Here is a 13,709-nt window from a genome sequence, read left to right as displayed (position 1 = left end):
TTAGATCTCCAAGACCAAGACTTGCATTTCCCAAAGTTAAAGCTGTATACCAAGACTGGAGCTTGAAAAGAACGCACGCCCTATACAGCGGCTCTAAGATTTCAACTTTCACATGCTCTATGTGGCGAGACCAATCTCAAAGCGCAAGCCCTTCATTGATACGCGCATTTCTCCTATTTTCCGTTTTAGATCACAGGGCTCCCTCAGCATACTCTTACCAAAAGTTGAAAAAAATTCCCCAGCTTGGGTAAGGGAACGGCAAAAGAAAGTTGATGTCCACTTGGTGTTTTAGTCCATGCAACGACTCCGGTGCCTCTGTCCAACGTGCTGAAAGCATAACACAGCGAGGGTAACTAAGGGGGCAAAAAAAAATCTATAGTTTTGTTAAGTGCCATTTGATACTGCTTTACTCTACTGCTTCCCAACGCCTTGTCACGTGAACGTTTTTCTCCCCAAGCCCGTCCTGTTAATATTTGATCACATGTTGGCCGGACCTTAAGAAAAGCAGCACCTATACCAAAAGCCTCTAGTCACCACAAATGCTCAATCAAATAGCATCTCCAAATAGCTGTACGTCTAACAATGCTGATCCTGCTGGGTTTTTGTCGCACTCTTCAAGTCTTGTACAGGGCAGGACGACAGGTACACACATGTTGCTTTTCATTGGCACCACACTTGAAAAAAAAAATTCAATACATACCGTAAAACCCTGGTTGGCAGGGTTATACAACCTTAAAGCCCTCAAAGACAATACAGCACACTCGCTCATTGCGCGCACAGATGATACAATATATCCCAATACATAGTTGACCTGCATTTCTTGAGCTTAGAAATGTCTTCCAATATTTGTACGCAAGCTTTGCCAACATCATCATTCTTAACATACACATGGGTCTCTGTTGAGAGTTTCTTAAGTAGCCCACAGAGTCCATCCCATCATCCAGCTAGCCTATATTAATTCCCGGATTAAATCGCAAGCATTGCTATTTCTTGGATACCATTCCTGTTTCGATTGTATTTCCATGTTACTTACCATTTTCCTCAACGCTGTCCTGGAGATAGAAGTGTCTTAATATCCACTCACTCCAACAGATGCTGGTAGGTAATGTGTCTTGTTTGAAGTCATCATATGAGAACTTCTGCTGTGCTCAGTAGATCGCCCACCACTTCGGTGACTTATCAATCTAATAACCCTTTGCAATCTCCGCGTGTTTATAGTCTGTAACACCTTGGTGGCTCTACAGTCAGGACAAACAACAACCAGCCGCGATTTTCACAAAAGCCTGTATAGATAGAAAAACAGATATACGCAATACCCTCCCCCGGACAACGCCATTAGAGGTCTTGCGTGATTGAAATAAGCGAAGGCAGTCAAGTTTATGAGGGACCCTAATTGACCACTCAATGAATACAATCTCAATTATTTAAATTAGGCTATGTTTGCACAATAATGTTCAGCCCCCCCTAACAGTTATACAATATAAGACATATGCACGAAGTAGCCTAGGTTATAGCTTTTGCTGCCTGTCTATTGTTACCACTCAGGCAATATTACGCAAAGCCGGCACAACTTTTAACATTTCGATTTTTTTCAATCAGAGGTGGGATGATACCCGATAAGACAAACAATTCTCAATCGTTTATCGTCCCTCTCGCTAGTGAGATGATGTTCTTTGAGAACTTGTTGCTGCTAAAAATAAAACTAGCGTTGAGGACGAAACAGAGCCAGACTCATATACTTACATTTGCAATATACTGTTATTTGCTTCGTTTTCAAATGCCTAGAAAAATCTGAAGTGAATCCACGTCTTCAAGTAGCCTAAGCTATGCCCTAAACTTCTAGATATGTTTAGGTATTTTGTTGTAGCCTGCACCTCAATGTTTTAAATCCTAAATGTTTCAGTTTACAACCATTAATTCCAAGTTCAAACGCGATATCTGTTTTCAGTAAAATTCCATCAGTTGCACCGCGAACACTGAGCCATCTAATTGTTATGCAGTGACGAAGCGCTATGCTTGGGGTATTCGTCACACTTGTGACACTTCTATATGCGCTACAAATGTACTGGTAAGTAACATGAGTAATAGGAGATATTTGCCCAACTTTGAACCAGGATTCGAACTATCTAGGGAGTTGTAAAATAAGTGAAACAGAATGGTATTAATAATTCGTCGCTCATGGCAAATACTGTAGGAATGGTAGCCTATGGCTACATTAGATCTCTAGCATATGCACACTGCACGCACCACATAGGATACGTGGACCGTTGGACTAATTAGACAACTAGGTTTAACAATGTAACACATAACTCAATCAGAGGGCTGCACCCGAAAACACGATGCCACTGACACTTGCATGCATGGCAAACCTCCCCTAATTCTGATTCTGTACGTACTGTATGTCTATTTTAACTTCCAGTCCAAGAGACAACTTCTAGAGTAAAGAGAGATAGCATTCCCCAGGTAAACATACATAAATTCCAGCAACCTGTGTGTGTGTGTGTTTGTGCATTTGTGTGTTACTGTGTGTGTGTTTGGGGTGAGTTATGGAAGTCAAGAGGGCTGTGCAAGACTATGAAGTCCCTGAAACCAACTTGATACCCTCAAAAACATCCCTTGTGCACAATCAGATAGCCTATTCTTTTGACAGAAAAGGTATTTTTTACATAGCTCATCACATATCAACTAAACGTGGATGTAGTTTCCATACCTGTTCTACAGCAAGGCTATTCCCTAAGACTGTTTTTGTTTGGCAAAAATAACAGCACACAAAAATACATCAGTCTCCCTCCATGGCAATGGATACTACATTTTCTTTAGTTTAATTCTCACTTATTTTAGACTCCAATCAGCTCCGTGCTAAATTAAGGCAAACTGTGGATGAACCACACATTACTAGATCACTAAGTTTGATTAGTAGTAGCCCTCCCACAAGCACAAAGCATAGCTCTCTAGAAGGTGGTACATTAGAATGTACTTCACCCGTCACCTCTCCGTCTTCTACCGTCATCCTACTCTGTCCTCCTTAGTCCTCCTCATAACATGGCAACTTGACTTACATCTACTTGTCATGTTGTTAACGCTTCTTCTGCTCCCACAGCTTTCACACACTCTGCCACTGACTCATGCTCGCCCCTTTTCCACTATCCATGCCCTCCCCCGCACTCTGCACCACAATATCTTATGGCTGACTCCGAGGTCACCAATTGATCACTTGATTCCTGGACTACATGTTAGTTGGCATGGAATTCTCCCCTATGCCATGTGCCCTACCCTACAATATCAGTCACCTCTTGTCTACAAAACATGCACATTACTTTAAGTGTTGTAGATGAACTGGTTTGTTAGGATTATTCTCTTCTTGTCTTTCCAAGCTTGGAAAGATTGGACAGATCCAAGACTGATCAACACCAAGACCATTCCAGGAAGTGATTCCTACAATGGGGCCATGTACCAAGAACTTAATGTTTAAAGCAAAACAGGTCAGTTAACAGCGGGGACCGTACATATTAGCAATCTTGAAACAAAAGTCCCAAAGGAATGAAAACCAATCCGACAATGTTCCATTACAGCATATTCACTACGCACACAAAAAGGAACTACATTTCAGTCAAAAACTCAGTATGAGCAAAAAACATTGTAACAAACATATGAGAATTTGTTACTCCTAGTCAACACAATGATATGAGGGGTGGCAGGGTAACCTAGTGGTTAGAGCGTTGGACTAGTAACCGGAAGGTTGCATGTTCAAACCCCCGAGCTGACAAAGTACAGGCACGTAACCCACTATTCCTAGGCTGTCATTGAAAATAAGAATTTGTTCTTAACTGACTTGCCAAGTTAAATAAAGGTAAAAAAGATACATTTCCAGTTCCTGAATCCTCAACGAACAGAAACTAGACCTACTGAGTAGTTCTCACAGGTCCCACCATTATGGTGGGGGTCAGCGACGGACTGGGACCTGAAATTGGCCAAGGGATTTCTAATGCACCAGCCCATTTTTCCCTTGAGGCTCATTATTAGCCAAATAATGATAATTCTGTACAAAACCCCCTATTTAGACCTGCCCACTGCTAAAGATGGACCAGACAATATGGCATTTGCCTAAAATTCCCTATGGCCAGTCTGTTTCTGCAGGGGGTGAGCAACTCTTCACCTGCAGCATCATCACCTGTAGGTTCTTTATCCAGGATTCTCTCGTATCATACAATAGTCACGAAGGCTTTCGTTTTTTGTTCATTTTATAGCAACAGTACATAGTTTTGAGTTGCAATATCATTTTTACCCTGATTTGATAATCAAAATCAAATCAATAGATCCACAGTCTGGTACAATTCAATCACTTACATTTTTTTTAAATTTTTGATTGTTTTGTGGGTTTGTAAGATAATTTCCTCAATAGATTCCTCATGCATTATTCCTTATGCATGTAGTGCAGTCCTTAGAGATGTGTGATTACGTTGGGTTTCTTTCAGTAGGCTCCAACAGGTGAAATAGTTGCAGTGCTAGCTTGGAAAATGATAGGCCAAAATACAATCCTTAGCTTGTTTACCTGTAGCTATTTATTTAGAATGCGTGTTTCTTTATAGTTTAGCATGTGTTTTAGGTCATCTGGCTTTCTTGTTTACGTCTGTTAATTACATTTGGGCATAGCCTGGTCTCTGAAATCATTACTAAATGTAAAGTGCCCGCCTACATTTTATTTGTCCATCAGCATTTTCCTTCGTTGCCTGTAACGACAACTATTATGGGTGGATGGGTCCTAAGAGGATTGCGTATCATTACTCTGTCTTAATCTTTGTTCCATAAATATTGATAATGAGTGCCTCACGTCACGAGTTACTAGTACCTGCGCTAAAAATAGCGTACACACTGATGGCGGGATATCTCTAACCCTCAGATCCCAGTCCATCTCTTCAACTTCTCTCCCCATGTCTCTGTTTACAGGATGTTAGGCTCTACAGATGAGCGCATACTGAGCACATGGATTGCACAATTACTAGCATGACAGTGAAACTGTTTCCCTCCCTTTTTATTTACCATTAAGAATCCAATATGCAGAAAGAGTAAGTCTTTTTCTGTCACAAAAGGACAGAGAGAAAAGAGAGAATTGCTTTAAATGATGCTTTTGTAACGCAGACTCCCCTCTCGTATTTCGACTGCCCTTTAGGAAGAGAACACTAGCAAAACCTATTTATCTTCTCATCACGGTGTGCTGAACTCTTTGTAGTTCTTCTCTGTCATGCTGCACTGCAACATCAGAATCAATATAGGTTTATCAGATTACATGTCCCCTCCCCAGTCTACTTGCTAGTGTCATACTCGAGTCATATTCTGTTGGTCCAACTTGTGACATAAAGTGACTGGCCTTCATGGCCAAAACCCTGAGGTAACCACAATGATATGGGGTACAATCAAATCCATCTCGATGAGGAACAGGAATGATCGGCATAGTCATTACAGACTATCAGTCATTTCCTTCATAACAATGTATGTTTTTACTCTTTCTTAACTCTCTTCCTGGTTGTTGTCACATCCCATAGGGCACAGACGTCAGTTCAACTAACATTACCTCAATGTGAAATCAACAAAAAATGTCACCATGACGTTGGATTTAGGTAAAAAGTTGGGTGAAAAAAATTACTTTTTGCAAATCCAATCAGTTTTCAACATTGATTCAACATCATCATATTTTTGTTGTTGTTGTTGAAATTATGTGTAAACAACGTTGATTCAACCAGTTTTTTCCCAGTGGGGTGATATGTGTTTGTTTATGGCTCTGCTAGGGCCTGTTGCATGCTGACAGCTCTGAGCTTGTCATAAATCATACTCTGTCAGGTTTGCCTGAGCTCATCACTAAATAGCAACATTTCAGAACCAACCATGTACATTTCAAAATAAATTAAATATGCATGTTGCTATTACTTTGGGGCTTTTGCAAGTCTGTAGAGCTGCTTGCCCTCTCCCTGAGCTGAGGGTAAGAATGAACACACCCATTTCACTAGGGTAAGAATTGCTCCTCTTAATAAACAACATATACAGACAGATACAGTGATGGTATTGCTTAGTCCATAAGCAGTAGTTCATTGGCCCATGTATGTGTACAAAGAGGTAGGTGTACATTTGAATAAGTACATTTGCATACTGTTCCTTAGCCAGGCCAAAGGCATTGCAGGCTTCCGAGGAGTGCTGACCTGATCATTTGCGTTTATGACTAGCCTGACAACCCACACAGTCCATTACACTAATAGAAAAAAATAATACCTGAAGTGTAGTAGATTGGCCCTCAATTCTTACAATATAATGATATTAGTCCAGTAGTCAGAGACACTGTCTTCCATACTCATGGAAGTTTCTGCTGGGGCCCAAGTTCAAAGCTAACTACTCCCATTACAAATAAGTGAGAGAGAAATACTGGTCATACCATCCCCTTTTCAGCACCCAACTTTCACACCCCTAAAAGCTATCTGTTACGCCATCTTAAGCCCTCACTCTATTCACTGGAGTAGGACTCATATCTATACTTTTGTCTATGCTATGGGAAAAGCAGTTTAGGGGTCATGATCGGTTGGGCTCTATTCATAATAGTGTTCACAGAAGGCAGCTGAGATGAGAGAACTTTTATTCAAGCATACAGTCAGAACAAAGCTGTCAGTCAACACAAAGTCAACACCCAATTACAGTGTTGGGGCCTTGTGTAAATCTCACACTTCTCTGGCTCCATGCAGATACTTAGCATTTTTATATGATCAACTTATACCTAAGAACATGACCAGACCCATGCAGCTGCTGTGTTTAAATCCATTGGATTTACAAACAAATATTTTTAACCTGTCAACATGTTTTCTTTGTTTCAACCGGTGTGAGCAATTTGCTACTAATGTTGAATATAATTGAGGAAGAATATTTGTCTCAAAACTTGAAGTCCTTTTAAATGCAGCAGGTGCAAAGATGAATGTCACTATAGGACAGCTAATGAAGCATCAACACAGGGCTAATCTGTTTGTGATGTGATGCTTCTGTAGCATTACTCAACGATTCCTAACATGTCCCTCACGTCAACCGACTATCCACCCCCAACAATAAAGTCATACAAAATTCCTCATTACACTTGAGAAACAGACGGTAGGCACAAAGGTTCAAAGTTAAGGTCTTAAAGTGAATAAAGGCTCTTCAGTGAATGGTGAGGAATTGTTAAGGATGATACGAAGGAGTGGGATTTCTCCTGCATTTGTCCACGAGGGATATCACAGCCAAAGTTTCTTGATACATCAAAGGGCAGAGGAAAATAAAAGCACACTTGTCAGGGGCGAACAAACTGCTTCATTTGTGCATTCTACCAGCCAAATTCAGGGACACAAAGCCTTTGGATGTAATACACTGCAAAGAAGACTTACCATTCAGATGACATGCTTTGCTCTGGCAGTTTGCTGTGTGCTTTTGTCTGCCCTGACCAGGACAGATATATAATATCACTGCATCAGAATCCTTTCAGTCCCTTTTACAACCTGTTAAAGACTCCAATTACACAAAACATTATTTTTTATTTTTTTTACAACAAAGTAAACTTGATGCAGTCAGATAAGACAGGCACTGTTAACACTTGCACCCCTAAGGCCTGAGGCCTAAAATGAGTGTCAGGTTCTTACTGGTTTTTAGGAATGAGGTACTCTCAGATCTGATCGGATTGGACAAATACACATTGTTGTGGCAGCTGGCAGGGAAGCTAAGTCCTCTTTTTTTGTTGTCCCATCCTGAAAACCTATGTTAGATGCATGCTCACCCACAGTAAACTGACCTGCAGCGCCACACCAATTACCTAATTCACTATCATAAGAATATGATTTTACTTCAGAGGTTTTAGAGATAAACTCGCTATTTTATCTACTCCATACACGACATATTTATGATAGGCCATCATTGTAATTGACTTGCCTAGTTAAATAAAGGTTACATTTAAAATGTAATTGTTAAATTATTTCCAGCATGTACTTCTTGGTTGAATTAGTATAATTATGCTATAGCACACCATAATTAACCCTGGTATAACATACAGGTCATTTGACATGAATGACTATTTTAAGGAATGACATACTGTATAACTGTAACATGTAATATGCTGTGTAGATCATGTGTTTTGCCATGTGGTAATGCCATTGTAGCCACCCCAGTATGAGCTATGTCACCCAAAGTATGACACAAGCTTATGAATGATTTACAAAGCTGTTATGTCATGTTTGTGAAATGACTCATTATTTATGCAGGCTTTATGATTTGCACTTCTATAAACATGACTGATATGTTTGTTGTGCACTAGAACATGAGGGGAGTTTCCAGGGGAATTTACTTGGGAGGTCATTTTTGACAATAACCATGGCCCCATGGTCGCTGTTCACGGCAAAGCTTTACACCATTCTTCTTTCTCAGGGGCGCCTGGGCTTCGAATTAAAGGATTTTTAATGTGTTTTAAAAAAGTCTTTAAGCGAATGGTATGAGTCATCGTTAAGGTCATTTGCCTATCGCTGTAAATGAGTGTGGGTGTCTCACTAACCTGCAGATATAAGCTGGATATTGTTTTTATTATTTAAGAGCTATATTTGTCCAAACAAGAAGGGATTTGCAACGCCAGTAAGATGTTGCAAATGCAGTTGAATGTCAACAATTACAAATGTCTGCTTCTCCTGATGAAGACATGAGCTACCCAGATGTCTATGTAACCAAAGGAACTCCAACTGACATCTTCTCCCTTCACAATTCTAAGTACACATAAAAAGCCTTGCCAATGCAAGGACAAAAAGTAATGGAGAAAAGATTCTTCTCTTGTTCTGTCAAACATAAGGACCTTTTAACACCAATAATACTAGTGTAGCCATGATTTGATAAGGCTGCCATGGCAACACAATAGGTAACTCTACGTTCATCCCCCGACATCGATGAGACTTAAAGTGATAGTTCACTCAAATTTGTAATTGCATGAAGTATTTTCTTACCCTAGAGGGATGAGACCATAAGTTTCCATAACGAAAGTCCAAGATGGCTAACAATAGCTTCATTACTAAAATTGTACAGATAGGCTACCTCAATCCAACTTCTATAACAACAAATTATCACTCCTACTAAAGGGAATGTTAGGAACAGTTGCTTTTTTCCATGTGTGAGGGGTCTCAATAAACAGGGAAGTATAAAAGGAAGTATAATACTAAGGGCATAATTGGAGCATATAGTAACATGCTGTGTATATCATGGAATGATTGATAGGACTGGAAGCGTTGTTCTTGGATCAGCTTTCTCTACTCCAATCATGACCTTAACACGAAGAGTTAATACACAGTGTTGGCACTGCGCCATGTCTTTGAGAGAAACCTTTGGCCTGTGCTGGCCAACATCAGCCACCCCAGTCATAGACTGTTCTCTCTACTACTGCATGGCAAGCGGTACCGGAGTGCCAAGTCTAGAACAAAAAGGCTTCTCAACAGTTTTTACCCCCAATCCATAATACTCCTGAACAGGTTTTCAAATGGCACCCCGGACTATTTGCATTGTGTGCCCCCCCAACCCCCCAAACCCTCTTTTTACGCTGCTGCTACTCTCTGTTTATCATATATGCATAGTCACTTTAACTATACATTCATGTACAGTACATACTACCTCAATTGGGCCGACCAACCAGTACCCCCTCACATTGGCTAACCGGGCTATCTGCATTGTGTCCCGCCAGCCGCCAACCCCTCTTTTACGCTACTGCTACTCTCTGTTCATCATACATGCATAGTCACTTTAACCATATCTACATACTACCTCAATCAGCCTGACTAACCGGCGTCTGTATGTAGCCTCGCTACTTTTATAGCCTCGCTACTGTATATAGGTTGTCTTTTTACTGTTGTTTTATTTCTTTACTTACCCATTGTTCACCTAATACCTTTTTGCACTATTGACTAGAGTCTGTAAGTAAGCATTTCACTGTAAGGATGTATTCGGCACACGTGACAAATAAACTTTGATTTGATCAAGGTTAACCTGTTTTGATAGACTATGTTCATGCACAACAGCAGTTAATCTTTCCAGATGTGCATGCTTTACGAAAAAACGTTGATTAAATACAAATATGTATTGCCCTGTTACAATACAATTTACTTATATCAGCCTATTTTGTTCCTTTTGGATATCTAGGTTCTTGGTAACACTTCACATTAAGTTACACTTATTCTTGTGTAGTAAAGCAGTAATTAATAGCAACAACATTGTATTACCATGTTGTTACATGTTAATTTAGTAAATGCTGTGTAATTGGATAGAGAAGGTCAGGTGTTTTTGTTTTTACACTATTTGAATAAGGAAAGGTTGAAGGTTGAGGTTGAGAAACCGGCTCTGAACAGAAATCAGTTCATAATCCCTGTGTCAAACACCCCTTGAGGTAGAAACCATACAATATACTGTGTTTGTGGCACATATACTGTCATTACAGATTCAGATTCTGTTTTCCTTTCACAAAGGGCCTCTTTACCGGGTGAAATAGTTCATTTTCAAATAAAAATGGCCGAATATAGACACCATCTACATAGCATTCAGTCTATTTTGTCTAGCATGTCTTTTTGAAGATCCCTGACTCAAAACCTAAATGCTTATCAATCTGAAAATCATACTCAGAAGGCACGATTCAGATGGAGAACAACACAGTGGCAAAGCTGGGGTAAAGCTGTAGTGCTGAAATGCAAGGCTACCTGCACAATACAACACATTCCCCTGAGGGTGAGTCATCACAAGCTCTATACATTTTGGGTGTGTTTTGGCTGAGTTCCTGAGTAGAGGTAGCAGGGCTGAGCATACTGCTGAGCCATCACAGCTATATAGTGATTTTATGTCACTTTATTTCACAACAGCAGACATTACCTGGTAAAGAGATTATTTGACCAGAATACAGTATATGGGCAAAACACTGAATATATGCATTAGGATTATCCTTCTTATAACCATTCTAACAAACCAACCAACCATTCAGCCAATATATTATATTTGAATACTGGTGTAGTCAATCTCCTAGCTAGACACCCTGCTAAAATCTCTCTGCAAATTAACCACCAATAAATCAAGGCAGATTCATGGTACCTGATGATACCAAATAGGAGTTTCAAATCAAAATCAAAATGAAATGAATTCAATCTAATGAAATGAATCCATTCTAATGAAATCATGCACCATAATATAAATATATAGAGTAGAAACTGACAAGACCTAACAAGCTAATGTACAGCTGTCTGGAATATCGTATATGACCTATCAGACCAATAATGTTACTGATAGCTACAGGAAACCAAAATAATGGGAACACTCCACTTGAGTGAATGAGGGATAGAAAGCAGGTGCTTAAACACAGGTCTGGTTCCTGAGTTAATTAAGCAATTAACATTAAGCAGTGCTTAGGGTCATGTATAAAAATGCTGGGAAGGCCATTATTTTGGCTACCATGGCTATGCGCCCATAGGATGACAATCCCTCCATCCACATGGCACGAGTGGTCACTGAATGGTTTGGTGAGCATGAAAATGATGTAAACCATATGCCATGTCCATCTCAGTCACCAGATCTAAACCCAATTGAACAATTATGGGAGATTCTGGAGTGGTGCCTGAGATAGTGTTTTCCACCACCATCAATAAAACACAAAATTATGGAATTTCTTGTGGAATAATGGTGTCACATCCCTCCAATAGAGTCCTGGACATTGTAGAATCCATGCCAAGGTGCATTGAATCTGTTCTGGCTCATAATGGCCCAACAATCTATTAGGACACTTTATGTTGGTATTTATCTTGGCAGTTACCTGTATACCTTGCTTTAGATCATTCATTCAAAGGAATCTGTGCAGCAAAGCTCACCTTATTCTGTAGCTAAAGTAGGTGTCACTTGTCAGGCAACTGCCTATGGACTGCAATATCTCCTAGTGCAGGCCCAGATCCAGAAAATAATATATCAGAACCCCAAATCAGGGTTCTGTCCTGTTCTGTTGGTAGGGAGTAGATCCCAGCAACCATCTTCTACTGCCCTGCTTTACATTTCAAATCCAGGGTGCATGACAGAAATTTCCATAAACCCTTTTTAAATATTTAAATTTAGCAACATGGGACAGAGACCAAAGCTACCCTTTATAAAAAGCCAGTTTCACTGGATTGATAATGATAATTAAAACATGGTAATAAAACATCATCATACTGTATTACTCTCCTCCAACTTACTCCAACTTTTGACTTCGGTTTACAACCGCAGCTTCCTCATCATCCTTTCAAATGCATTTATTTATGTCATACAGTTTCCAATGTTGCAAAAATGCAACATTGGGCTTCAATGGAAGCAACAATTTATGGTCATAAATGATATTAAAATCACATCAAAATGGATCATAAGCATTTACATGTAATGAAAAATATTGTCTAATGGTATATACATTTAAAATGAAGTTATATTTTGTCTGAAATAGCCAAATTGATCAACTTGAACAATCCAAATGTTTATATGTTTTAAAGTACACACTATTTTTTTTAGTTTTCTGTGTATGGAGAACATATAGAGTAATATCTTATTGTCCTTCCTATCTTCAATTGTAGAGAACTTTCAATCGAACTTCTCTACCATAAAATGAATAGTCGTCAACAGCACTATTCTGACCTCATAATCCACATAAAAAAAGACATACAGTTTTGTTATTTAGATGTGTAGAGAGGGCATCAAAGTTACTCTTGAAGTATTTGGTTGTCCATATTTGCAGAATTTGTAAAGGAAACTTGTCTATCAAAATATATGATTGTGGCCTTACACTCTTAGAAAAAAGGGTTCCAAAGGGGTTCTTCAGCTGTCCCCATAGGAGAACTCATTTTGGTTCCATGTAGAACCTTTTTTAATTCTGGGTAGAGCCCTTTTGGGTTCCAAGTAGAACCCTCTGTGGAAAGGGTTCTACATGGAACACATAAGTGTTCTTCAAAGGGTTCTCCTATGGATCAGCCAAAAAAAACCTTTAAGCTCTAGAGAACACCTTTTTTCTAAGAGTGTTTCTTTCAGTGTGTCAACCCTTCAAACCCAATTGAGCTTTTTTGCAACACTTACAAAACTGCCTCTCGCTCTGATTCAGAATGTTTGTTTCTAGATTGACATTTTTGTACATAATCACTACATCTTATAAAAGACAGGAAAACATATTTCATGTCATGTACATGCATGGATGGCCTACAACATATGCTTGTGTAGGGTCCAGTGTGGTGTTAGATGAGTGGACAGTATTCACATTTTCCAGAGGCTACTGATGCTACAGTAATCATACTGACACTGAACAAATATTATTGTAAGATACATCTGAGTCTACGGAGATGCACTATGCAGTGTTTGACATGATTGCAGGATGCAATTAAGAAAACACTGTATGCTGCTACCAACTCTCACGTCAGAATTAGATGTTCATCCATGTTTCTCAAAGGTCAAATTTCAAAGTTGTTCCAAACGACAAATTTGTTAAAGGTTAAGTTTAGGCATTAACTCCACATTCTTAAGTTTAGGTTTAAGTTCAGGCATTAACTCCACATTCTTAAGTTTAGGGTTAAGTTTAGGCATTAACTCCACATTCTTAAGTTTAGGTTTAAGTTCAGGCATTAACTCCACATTCTTAAGTTTAGGGTTAAGTTTAGGCATTAACTCCACATTCTTAAGTTTAGGGTTAA

The sequence above is a fragment of the Oncorhynchus kisutch genome, linkage group LG8, assembly GCF_002021735.2.
Source record: "Oncorhynchus kisutch isolate 150728-3 linkage group LG8, Okis_V2, whole genome shotgun sequence".
Taxonomy (NCBI): Eukaryota; Metazoa; Chordata; class Actinopteri; order Salmoniformes; family Salmonidae; genus Oncorhynchus; species Oncorhynchus kisutch.
This window is presented reverse-complemented; position numbering follows the sequence as displayed.